This window comes from Carlito syrichta, unplaced genomic scaffold (genome assembly GCF_000164805.1).
Source record: "Carlito syrichta isolate Samal-C Ts95f unplaced genomic scaffold, Tarsius_syrichta-2.0.1 Scaffold316894, whole genome shotgun sequence".
Classification (NCBI taxonomy): domain Eukaryota; kingdom Metazoa; phylum Chordata; class Mammalia; order Primates; family Tarsiidae; genus Carlito; species Carlito syrichta.
The window spans coordinates 235,726-248,591 of record NW_007260990.1 but is presented as its reverse complement, the minus strand read 5'-3'; the positions used below and the strand labels follow the sequence as shown (position 1 = coordinate 248,591).

The 12,866-nt window shown below is 35.2% G+C and overlaps 1 protein-coding gene across 3 annotated transcripts in view; it reads left to right on the top strand.

Annotated features, from left to right (window-relative positions):
* Positions 1 to 1,687: 1,687 nt before the first annotated feature.
* LMO7 (LIM domain 7) overlaps positions 1,688 to 12,866 on the top strand; it is a 127,017-nt gene continuing 115,838 nt past the window's right edge. For 2 of the 3 annotated variants that reach the window (XM_021707374.1, XM_021707373.1), the window contains exon 1: positions 1,689 to 1,753. The gene's annotated coding sequence lies outside the window, so the exon portion shown is untranslated. Of the gene's footprint in view, positions 1,754 to 12,866 lie in introns of all 3 variants that reach the window. The other variant, XM_021707375.1, reaches the window with a different exon arrangement.

The following is a 12,866-nucleotide window of genomic DNA, read 5'->3' as shown; positions in this document are numbered from 1 at the left end:
TGACAAGAGAGAATGGGGTCTGACATCTGCTTGGATGTTTCTGGGTCTTTTTCATGCTATTTTGGTTTTGGGGAAGAGTTTCCAGATGAATGAGATATTACAGTGTTTCTAGTAGTTGGGATCCATGCTCACCTTGAGTTTTATCTATTTGGGGTGGATTCAAAAGAGTTTGTGTTGCATGGTTTAGCTGGCATAATCCACAGTTCCTTCAGATTGCTCCCAGCAAAATATTGTACTCTGTTTGGCTATGTTTTACTGTGCTTTCAAACATTGTGTTTTACTTATGAGGCTGTGAGTTCCCTGAGGGAAGAGCTGCCTGCCTGTTATTTTTTAAAATCTCCACCTCCTATCCAAGTAGTGCCTATAACAGAGATACACAGCACATGTTTAACTAATGCAGCAACACAGTCTTCCGTAGATTCATGTCAACTATAGCAGAGGATCACCTTCATCTTCCTGAGTTTGATTGTGTCACCTTCTGGCCCTGTCTCCTCTCCATATTTATAGAACCAACTTCTGAGAAAGTAACTTTAATTCTAAAAGCACCCATTGTTTTGTCAGTTAATAGATATTATGTGTAGCTACAGCAACATTGGGCATTGTGGAGAGATGCAGAATTAAGACATGGGATTCTAGGTGGATGGTAAAGCGGCAGCAGCGAGTAGTAGGGTGAAGTGGTGGTGAATTTGCTTTCATTAAGCCCTGTAGCTCACTTGGGATGTAAGATTAGTGACTTTCCAATTCAGGATTCCAGAAACATATTTCTCCCTGAAGTGGCAGGTGGAACAAGGACTCCTGCTCCCAGGTGTTAGTCTGTCTCCAGGGCAACTGGAGTCACTGCTGCTGTCTCCCTGTCCTCCCCACAGGGGGAACCCAGTCCCAAGAGTTGTTCTTGGAACACTTTTTCCCACTATATTTTCCATTTTCTCTGGTACTATTTCCCTTGTGGAACCCCTGCTCCTATCCCAACCACTTCCTCCTCTAGAGAAAGAATCTAGATCTTTTTAGAGGTGTCACTGAGATTATTTGTGGTGGTAACCGCAGGTGGCCTCTTCATATGTGATAGCCTTAAGTTGGGAATTGTCTGTTTAAAATATTTATCTTCTTACCTGTCTCTCTTTTTTTTTTGTGCCAGTATTTAATAGTCTTTTCCTTAGGATGTTTTCAACAAATAGCTGTTTACATAAGTTAGATTTATTCCGTAAATCAGTTTAAGAAGCATCATACCTTCTGCCACTTAGTGTTGTAATGAAACTTGAGGAATTTAAAGATGAAATTAAAATTAATGACATGTACATTCAATATAGTTGATATTTTGAGTTTATATCTTAAACTGTTTATATTCACTTTTAGAAGATTGCCCATAGGGTTTTTTTTTTTTAAAGTTGGAAAGTTAGTTTAGCTTTTCATTTTTGTTTATCATCCAATATAATGGCTACATTACAAAAAACACACTCTGTGGTTGTTTTCTGTGTATATTTGTTCATACTAAAGTGGTTAACCTCTCTATAACATAGAATGATGTGTAATTTCCTTTAAGGAATAGTTTATAGAATATCACCGTTTATATATGAAAATCCTTCAAATATAACATTAGATGCATATTAATTAATCTAATATTGAACATGATTTGTGTGTTATCCCTGCTTAAGAGGAAATTAATACCCAAATCTGTCTTTCAGGCAGTAACGGAGAAGAATTTTGAAACAAAGGATTTTCGAGCCTCTTTAGAAAATGGCGTTCTGCTGTGTGAGTAAGTATTTAAAGCATTTGAAAAATAATTCAGAGCAAAGGTGTGTGTGCGTGCACACATGCATGTTTTATGTGGTGCCTTTACCTTTCTCCTCCCATGGCCATCATAGTCACAGATATGTGTTCTTGGTCACAGGTGAGATTTGATCCCTGCAAATTGACACCTCACAGTATGAGACAGTAGGAAGAAGGGGTTATCAGTCTCTGTATCTAAAGATAGCAGTGGTGAAATATATATTATTTTTCATTAGTAAACAAGAAAGATTCTGTTGCATGATGGGCCAGGAGGAGGTGGGTGATTGAGTAGGAAGCCTTAGGACATTTTACCATCTGTCACTTACTCTGAATATTTTAATGTGTGAACTTGTCCAGTTTAGAAGTTAGTTTAAAACTTATTTTCTTCATTGATAAATCATGATGTGTGGCAAATTTTTCTTTAAGTTTTAAGTGGAGTCATTACATTACCAAAATCAATTTGAGCTATGGACCATTCATTCAATCAGTAGATATCATTGAGATCCACATCCCAGGCTTTGCTTATCATAAGAAAAATAGGCTGGTACCATGATTGATGACATAAGGCCTACACTGTATGTTAAGTATAATATTTTGTTCCCCAGTGGATGCATAGCACAGTTAGCCATGTATGTGGCTTTTGGGGACAAGGGGTAGGCAGGCCTGTGGGACATAAGGATGAAATCCTGGGCGAGGGTATAGGTTGCAAAAGTGGGCAAATACATTCACTCACACACATTTTTGAAAGCATTTACTTAGTTTAATCTAGGTATTTATTGCATAGGTATTTATAGTATCTCTACATGTAAGCACTGAGAGTGTACGTACTAGTACTGAGAGGCTTTTGATTATTCTTTTGAAGGAGATTGTTTGCAGCAAAGATGGAGTCCTTTTTCCATTACTTTTGGATATTTGAACACGAGACTTAACATTTATTCTTAACATTTGAGATTTATTTTCTCATCTGTGAAGTGGAGATCAATGTATATGATCTGACTAATTGACAGAGTTGCTGAGTTCAGTAATACATGTATTTAAGTTTTTATAAACTATCAAACAAGTTGCTGCTAGGAACATGGTCATGTATCTCATCAGCACTGTTGATAGGTGTTCAAACTTCTTTGTCTTAGCGTGATATTACTAATTTGTTCCATATGAAGTTGGTATTCAACCATTTGTGACCTACAGAAGTATCCATTTCATGTGGCTTTACCTAATATATAGCAGGACAGACATATGAAGAAGGCCCATGAATAAAGTTTAAACAAAAATTGTTTTCTTTCAATGTCATATTCAGAATCATTGCCAAATAGTATTTAAACTAATTTAAGAAGGCCATATGGTAAGCCCAATTGGTCACTGTTGGGAAATTATTTTGATTTGAAAACTGTGTGATTTAAATGTGTTTTAATGTGTTCCAAAGATGGAAGGGAAACAATGTCTGTTATAGGCACATGACCTGAAAACTACCTTAGCTATGAGTGTGGCTATTAGAAGTTTGCAGCAAAATAACATTGTTAATTCTAAGCCCCACAAGTCTGGATAAGAACTAGGTGGGTTTGTATAGGAAGTGTGCCTGTGAAGCATGGAGTTCTTTGTAGATATAAAATAGCAGAGATCCCCAATACATGACCTTTTCAAAGAAATCACTTTGTGGGCTGTAAATTTCCAGTGATGAACTATTGCTCAGAATATTTTAGGGGTCCCACTTTTGGGGTCACTGCCTCCAAAAATAGGTCATTAAATACGTTTGATAGTGACCTCAAATATTTGCTTTAAAACACAATTTATGCACCAGCCTATGCTCTGAATGATTTGAAGTGATTTCTAGAAACTATACCCAACCTGAAAGAATGAGCATATTGTTACCAGCAAGGATATTCAGAGTTGATAAAAACTATTTTCACAACAAGCAGTACAAGTTAGAACAAGTATATAATTTTTCCCTTAATTGTGACAGTATACATTTGAATGGATGTTTAGAGATATATTGGCTTGTTTTAAAAATTCACTTTAATTTGCAAATTTTCAAAAGCTCATTCTTATATTGTTTTCTAATTAGAGTAACACCAGTTTGGAGTTTTGTGCATTACCATATAAGTCTAATCAATCTCTTACTACCCAGTATTCTTTAAATGAATGCTCCCCAAAAGTAGCTAAAGTATGTATTAAGCCATGATAATCAGTGGTTGTAGTTTATTGTGGAACACCAAAGTACTACATAATATTTGTATTTTAAAAAGCTCTCTAAATTGTGAATCACATTGTTTGTAGTGACAGGTTAATGAATACATATTAATCTAAAAGCTATGGTGTTTAAAAAAAAATTCCAGGTAACTATATTCTGTATAAATCTGTAACTGAAAAAAGCCTAGCTGGCTGATCTATGAAATGATTAAGCAGGCACCGTTTGTGACCACATCCACAGCTGAGTTATATATTAGCTGTTCAGAGACCTGCTATTATAAGTCCTGACTTTTAAATTAATAGTACACATAGTAAACTGTCTGTCTTTGAGAATATTTTATACATTAGGGATCTCTAGTTTTAGCTGAAATATGATCAGTATATTTAAAAGATCTGAACTGATCTTCTTACAGGAAAAAGGCTGACTCCTGTTTGGCTCACTGCCAGAACCATATTTCTTGTGAAATATGGGGTCTGCTTGATGCCTGTTCAAAATTTCTAGACATCTTATTCGTTATCACCTCTAAAGAGTTTGCTTAATATTTCATCTAGTAAATTCAGCAGTTTTATATACATCAGTGGTACTTTTTCCTTTTTGAACTAGCTTTCTGAAGTATCAAAGTCAGAAGTTGCCGGAGCTTATTATAGCTTTCACCAAACTGGCAGTGTGCTAACATTTCAGATAGTCCAACTTAAGGTATAAACTCTGTGCTGAGCTTTCAGACAAGATACACATTTGAGTAATGAGAATAATTATGTGCATTCATTGTCTTTAAATCTCATCGACTGTTGAAGTTAGTATCTTCATCTTCATGTTAATCATTTTAGTGTCATATAGTTTGACTATGGGATCTATGAGTTGAGAGTTAACAAATACTCCCCTGGGAAAAGTCTATTGTAGTAGTTCTTTTATTATTCACTTTAGGCATATAATCTCTGAAATTGTAAGGGGATTTCAGCTCCCTGTTACAATTTTCTATGAATTTTATTAGTGGTATTTAGTAATCTCTCCTTTCTTAGTATTCTTGAGAACTGCCTTACTGTATATATTTTAAAAATATGAAAGATAGGCCACTGTATCATTGTCCACAATCTCATTTTCCTGTGTGTTGTAGCAGAATAATTTCTCTTCTCTAAACATATTTGGTTGAGGCATATACAGTTAATGATATTGGTTAGGTATTTCCCAATTACTCATCTTATGATAGCAATCTTGGAAATATTTAAATGAAAACACCCTTATTTCTCTTATGAAGTAAGAAGATTTGTTCGCAGATAGTCTGGGTGTGGCACTGGTTAGTCAGTCTACTTCCCATTCCTGGAATGATCTCAAGTCTTTGCTCTGTCCCAGTTGGCCATGCTATCAGAAGTTTGTTTTTTTGAACATGTGGCTCACACTATCACCAGGTCTTTTTTCCTTTGCTTGAAGCTTGGAAAGAGTAGAGCAAGGTGTTCAACTATTGGTTTGAGAGATCCTGTTTCTATGTATTATGGGGCCATGTGACCACTACACTGTTTGCCTAAAAGTGCCATAATATTTTGTTAAAGATACATTCACTAGAAGAAGAAAAAAATTATTTTTACAATCACTGCTGTTTATTATGGGACACTTGTGTGAGCATTTCAAAGCATTAAATAAGATAGTGAACTTCATCACTTGCCATTCATGCCAAGAGAGCTCTATCTTTTTGTTAGAGCTGGAGATTTCCCCACATGAATTTCTGTTGACATCAGTAGGCCCCTGGGGCTTGTATGCAGTGCTCTGTGTGAAACCTGGAGGTTTTCCTGCAGTGGGAGGGCTTTTTTCTTAGAACCAGTTCAGGTTTTGAATTTCTTGAGGAGGACAGTTATATACATACAGCATGACAATGTGCCAACACTATTTATTGATCCCATCTGTTATTAAAGCCTTTTGGAATTTAAGTAGTGAAAACTATTTTTCTTTACTTCAAGTAATATAAGCTTTGAAGTTTCCATGTTATTTGATAACCCAGAGATAGGCAAACAATGATGCAAGGGTTCAAGTTCATAAAGATAAATTTAAAAAATTTTTAAACTTTTTTCTCTCTTTCTCTTTATGGCAGTATTTTATGGTTGGCATCTCTATACTCTCTTTTTAAGCTTCATGGTGTATTTTACCTGTAATGTAATGTCTACTTCTAGAAAAAACATCATTTTTTTAAAAGAAAAAGAATATATCAAGTTAAATATCAGTTTGGCAAACATCAACTTAAAAATTTACTTCGGTTATGGTAGTCAAACTCTACAGACTTATTTCAGAAGTTTTTTATATTGTGGCCTCAAACTTCAGGGTTAAAATTACAGAGAGAGAGTGCATATCTCTCTCATTTTCATGAAGAATATAGTAACATTACTTAAATAATCAAATAGCAAAATCATTATAGGAGACCAGAGTCTTCCTGTTAGATGCCTTTTTGCTTTTTGTTGTTGTTTGTTTTTATTTTGAAGACTACTTTTTAAAAGCAATTTTGGGTTCACAAAGAAGTTGAAAGTACAGATATATCCCATATATCCTTGCTGCCACACATGTCTAGCCTCTCACATTACCAGCATCCCCACCAGAGTGATGCTTTTGTTACTATTGATGAGCCTACATTTACATATCATCATCATCCATAGCCTGTGGTTTACAGTTGGGTTCATTCTCAGTATTGTACATTCTACAGGTTTGAATAAATGCATACTGACATGTATTCATCATTGCAGTATCATGAATATTAGTTTCATACCCTAAAGATCCTGTGTGTTCTGTCTGTTCATCCTTTCCTCACCTCTAAACCCTGACAACCACTGATCATTTTACTGTTTATATAGTTTTGCCTTTTCCAGAATGTCACATAGTTGGAATCATACAGTGTGCTGCCTTTTCAGATTGGCTTCTTTCACTTAGTAGTTTACATTTAAGTTTCATCCATGTATTTTCATGATTTGATGGCTTATTTCCTTTTAGAGCTAAATATTATTTTATTGGATATAGCATGGTTCATTTATTCATTCACCTACTGAAGGAATTGGTTGCTTCCAAGTTTTGGCAATTATAAATAAAATTGTTATAAACATTCAAGTGCAAGTTTTTGTGTGGTTGTAAGTTTTCAGTTCCTTTGAGTAAATACCAAGGAGCATGATTTCTGGATTGCATAATAAGAGTATGTTTAGTTTTGTAGGAAACTACCAAACTACCTTTCAAAGTGACTGTTTTACTTTGTATTCCTACCTGCAATGAATGAGAGTTCCTGTTGCATTACATTCTTGCCATTTGTGGTCATTAGTATTCTGAATTTTGGTCATTCTAATAGGTGTGTAGTAGTATTTCACTGTTGTTTTAATTTGCATTTTCTTGATATCATGTGATGTAGAGCATATGCTTGTTTGTCATCTCCGTGTCTTCTTTGGCGAGGTGTCTGTTAAGGTCTTCGGCCCATTTTGTAATGTTTGTTTTCTTATCGTTGAGTTGTAAGAGTTTGTTGTATATTTTAGATAATAATCCTTTATCAGATGTGTCTTTTGCAAATGTTTTCTCTCAATGTGTGGCTTGTTTTTTTTTTTTTAATTCTCTTGATAGTGGCTTTAGCCAAGCAGAACATTTTAAATTAAATGAAGTCTGCCTTATCAATTCTTTCTTTCATGAATTGTGCCTTTGGTGTAGTATCTAAAAAGTCATCACCAAACCCAAGTTCATCTAGATTTTCTCCAATGTTATCTTCTAGGAGTTTTATAGTTTTTCGTTTTTCTTTTAGGTCTGTGATCCATTTTGAGTAAATTGTTGTGAAGGGTGTAAAGTCTGTGTCTAAACACCCTTTGGTATTGATGTGGTATTGGGAAATGTCCTGCTACTTGGTGAAATCCATTAGTGCTGTAATTGTTGAGGCACCCAGAATAAGAGAAGTCTGCTGTCAGAGTGCTCAGGCTTCGCTAGACTCACATTAGGGATGCTTCAGGCATAACGGTGAAGCTAAGTGAGAAAGTTCCCTCATCAGAACATGATGATGACTGTAAACTTCACTGGTGCTAACGTCACACACTTTTCCATCTTAGCATTTATTGTTAACTTTTAATTTATATTTTAGGTAATTCAACAGCATTCAAAATTACTACCACAGGAATTCTGGAAATTAAACTCATTAATTTTACTGTAAACCTTTGAAAACACTAAAGTGGTCATAACATTTATATTTTTGTTAAATATTTTAAAGCTTTAAGTGATACAAGGTATGACCATTAAGTTTGCAAACTTGCCACCATGAGCTTTCGTTAGCATTGTACAGACAACTCAGTAAGGTTTCATAGCCTTGGCATATCAGTGTCTGACAATTGTGTTTTGTGTCAACATGTGGCAGTGTCTTGCTGAGTGACATTCATGATTGTTGTTGCATGTTTTTGTATGCCATTGTGAGAATGTTGGAGCTTGAGTTAGAGCAATGAATAAACATTAAATTTCTTGTTAAACTTGGCAAGAGTGGAAGTGAAATCAGAGACCTGTTAGTCCAAGTTTATGGGAATAATTCCATGAAGAAAACAGCAGTGTACTAATGGATTAAATGTTTTTCTGAGGGGAAAGTGTCATTGTTGAAGAAAGGTTAGGATGACCAGTAATGAGCAGAACTAAGGAAAGCATTGCAAAAATTTGTTGAGTTGTACATAAAAATCATCAGCTGACTGTGAGAAGCATACTGACCAAATAAACATCAATAGAGAAGTAGGAAAATCTTAACCGAAAATCTTGACATGAGAAAGGTGTGTGCAAAAATGGTCCCAAAGGAGCTCTTGCATCATGACAATGCCCCAACTCACACAGCACTATCTGTGAAGAAGTTTTTAGCCAGTGAACAGATAACTGTATTGGGACACCTTCCCTACTCACCTGATCTGACCCCCAATGACTTTTTTCTTTACCCTGAAGTTAAAGGAAACATTGAAAGGAAGGCATTCAGGATGACAACAGCTCTAACGGCCATTCCAGAAAAAGAGTTCCAAGATTGCTTTGATGGGTGAACTGGGCACCGGCATCAGTGCATAGTTTCCCAAGGGGAGTACTTACAAGGTGACTATAGTGACATTCAGTAATGAGATATGCATTACTTTTCCTAGAATGAGTTCATGAACTTAATTGTCAGACTGCATAGATGCTGATTACCCATGGAAATATGATTACTACCCACTCAATGTGGTTTTTATTTTAAAATATTATAGCTTATGAATTTGGTTACAAGTCATCAACTTAAAATCTTAGTAAGGCATTTACTGAAGGTAATTAGTCCAAATTAATGTATCCATAGTTTATTCTCTTGATCAACTTTGAAAATTAGGAGAGACTATTAAGGTTTGACTTGTCTGGCAACAGAAAAAAATACTAGCAGGAAGGTGTTGTTGGTAGAAGCCAAATACCATTTCTAGGATTTGAATGAAACTAAAGGTAAATTTTCTTTAAATTTATTTTTATAAAGAAGATACAGATTTGATTAATTCACAGAAATGTTTCTGAATTATATATTAGGCAAGTAAATTTTAGCAAATATTTTTAAAGTACCTACTAAATGCCAGGTTTCTCTAAGTGCTGAGGAAGGCTATTTGGAAGGAGAGCTGGTCTTTGCCCCTAGCAGCTATACTGCCTCACTGCTCTACTGCTGATCCCGGCACAGTCCTGACTTTTTAGTGAGCATTCAAATGTTCAATGAGCAGAATTTGTGTTGAGAAGAAAAGTAGGCAAAATATGTTAATGCCATATAGTGGATAAAGCAGAAATCATTGGTCTTTAATTTGTAAAGGGAATGTGATATCTTTATTATATCTTTTAATAAACTTAGCTAACATAATAATAATACAAGTTTGATAATGTGGGAATATACATTTAGAAAATGGAGTTGACAGAAAGATATTAGAAATACAAGTATGTATGTGTGAGTGCCTAATAAAATAATTCATAAGGTAAAAAGTTTTCAGTATATTGATAAGCTGTTGTTCATTTTGAGAATCACTGGAAATAGGAACTCAAAAGGTATTCATAAATGTTGTGCCTTGGCTTAAGAGATTTCTGATAAAAGGAAAATTGAGGGTTGATGCTTGTAACTAGTTTCTAGAGACTAACAAATAGTAGAGTGTCAAATTCTAGTTCTCATTAAAACCTTTTATAGCTGAACTTTATGTACAATGTTCTGAGTGTCACCTCTGAGTTCTATTTAAAGTCAGGTCACATCCAGTAATGACAAGGCTTTTGAACAGAGCCAACTTTCTTGCACCTGTCATTGTGTAACCCAATTCCTTTGGAGAAAGTGGACAATATATTTGAGGCTGAGGAGAAGAAAAGAAAGTAGACAACTTGAGAGATGTGTTTAGTCTGTTTAGGCAGCTATATAACAAAATACCGTAAACTGGATGGCTTATAAACAATAGAAATTTATTTCTCACAGTTCAGATTTGGTGTCTGGTAAGGACCTACTTCCTTGGTAGATAGACTTCTTGTAACTTCCCATGGTGGAATGGGCAAGGAAGCTCCCAGGGCCTTTTTTTTTTTCATAAGGGCACTAATCCCATTCATGAGGGCTGAACCCTTATGATCTAATCACTTTCCAAAGGGCCCCGCCTCCTAATACCATCACTTTCAGGGTTAGGATTTCAACATAAGGAATTTTTCACGGTGGAGAGAGGGACACACAAACATTCAGACCACAGCAAAGGATGAGTTGAAGGACAAGGAGAGGAGTTGCAGGCCTTAACTGTGTGAGTGTTCTACGTGGAAGTGCTTTCTGTTCTGGTTTTAATTTTACCAAAAGAGCAAACCTGTGATGTGCTAACCAAGCACTTAACCAGGTTTATATCCCGACCTAAGGGAAGGCTTGGGGAAATAGAGATACATTTCTACCAAGGATGGGAGGGCTAGAATATAGGGATATAGGCAGATAAAATGGCCCCCTGACTATTCTAAATCCTAGTGCCTATAGGCATCTGGAAGGTATAGTGTTATTTGCTTCATAAATAGAGCCAGTGACCTGTAGGCGTTCCATGTGTGGTTGAAGTCACACATGAAGTCAGTGTTAGCTGTAGGGATTCCATATGTTACTGAAGAACACTTATCATGCAAAGAAGTTCTATTTGTAAAAGAAAGTATTTTCATAGATGGTACTTGCATTTGATTTGCCATAAGAATATGCCCCTATTCCTCTAGATGTACTTGAATTTCACAGAAATTTAGATTTTCTAAAACCCATTTTTTTCTCCTTGAAGAAATATTCTAAAACCCATTTTTTCTCCCTGAAGAAATATTCTAAAAGATTTCCCTTTAATTGTATATGAAAAGGATTATTCATAATTTAATTGGATGTTCAATATTTGCCAAATATATGTGCATTTTCTCCATATTTTAGTGTTTAGAAATGACAACCATTATAACAATGAACAAAATAAAACAGCATTTTTCTCTAGTGACTCAACTTTTTAGAGGGTACTTTGTGTGTTATCCAGAGTGTTGTTTTTTCCTTGTGGTTATTTCCCTGTTTGCACATGTACTGGAAGGTTTAGGAGTGGAGAAGGAATGCTAATTCATTGTGTGTGTTGCTTCTTAGTAATGTTTGGATCCTTCTGATAAGGGAGATATCAGTTAACTCATTACTGGGAGACATCATTTATCTGTTCTATTTCCTTTGCCTGTATCCCTTACTTCCTTTGGCTAACCTAGCTGAGAGTAGCCTATGTTATTATTCATTCCGGAAACTGTATTTAAAAAAATGCTCTTGATATTACTACGTCTGTAATGCAACAACGAAAAGTAGTGTAAACAGGTAAACTGGACGAGCGAACCAAAGTCATCAGTGACTCAAATAGGTGGAGCAAGAATTCATGACCCTCTTCCTCTATTAGGGCAACTGGTACCAGACTTCCCTGACAATTTGCATGTTTCTTTACCTCATATTGGCCTCTAATTTATGTCATTGAAAAATTGCATTTAAAAATGCAAGTTACACACAGACACAAAATAAAATTAGCCAGGTGTTGTGGTATGTGCCTGTAGTCCCAGCTACTTGGAAGGGTGAGGCAGAAGGATCACCCAAGCCTAGGAGGTTGAGGCTCAAAAAATGAAATGAAGTAAAATAAAATAAAATAAATAAAATGCAAGTTATTGTAAGAAAGTCACTGCCAAGCTATTGGTTAACAAGTAAAATAATTTCTTGACTTATACTGTGCCAGAGTTATTTCTTTTTCTTTTTTTTCCCCAGAGTTATGTTTCTATTTAAGTCATGCTTCAGTTATTAGTTATTCTGTACCTTCAAGAATGTCACCAAAAGCAGAAATACAGAAAACCTGTTCAGCAGGGAATAACTAGGTATTTTCTGACTCCTCAGCTAGTGATTAAAAAAAATAATGTGGACACAGAGAGAGAAAACTTTCCTTCCTATATGGAAAGCAGAAAGCAGAAATTAGGAGTCATGGATTAAGAGTTCTAGAAAATGCTTAAAGTCAAGAAGATGGTTTTATTATCTATATTATATTGTCTAACAATCTTTGTGTGAATAAACTAAGAAAACAAAAAAGCATCTTTTGTTCGCCAGACTAAGTCTTCATAAACCACTGTTTTGTAATTTTTTAATCCTGTTGAACAACATTCTGAAGGTTATTAAATTGAGACTTTTGTCTTTTTTTATTTTTAGCACACTCAAGTGTACATATAAGTCTCTGGAATGTGGAAGAAGTGACATTCCACACGTTTCACATTGTTTTTTTCTGTTTTCTATTGTGAAGAGGAGACCAGTAAATTAAGAATGTTTGATTATTTCTCCTTTATTTGCTTTCTTTTTGAAGCTCTGTTACAGAATAAATAATTGTCTTTTGTGGATAGATATGGAATAGAAAAGTTATTGTTTGTTTTCTGACATTGATTAACAATTAGTTAACCAAGC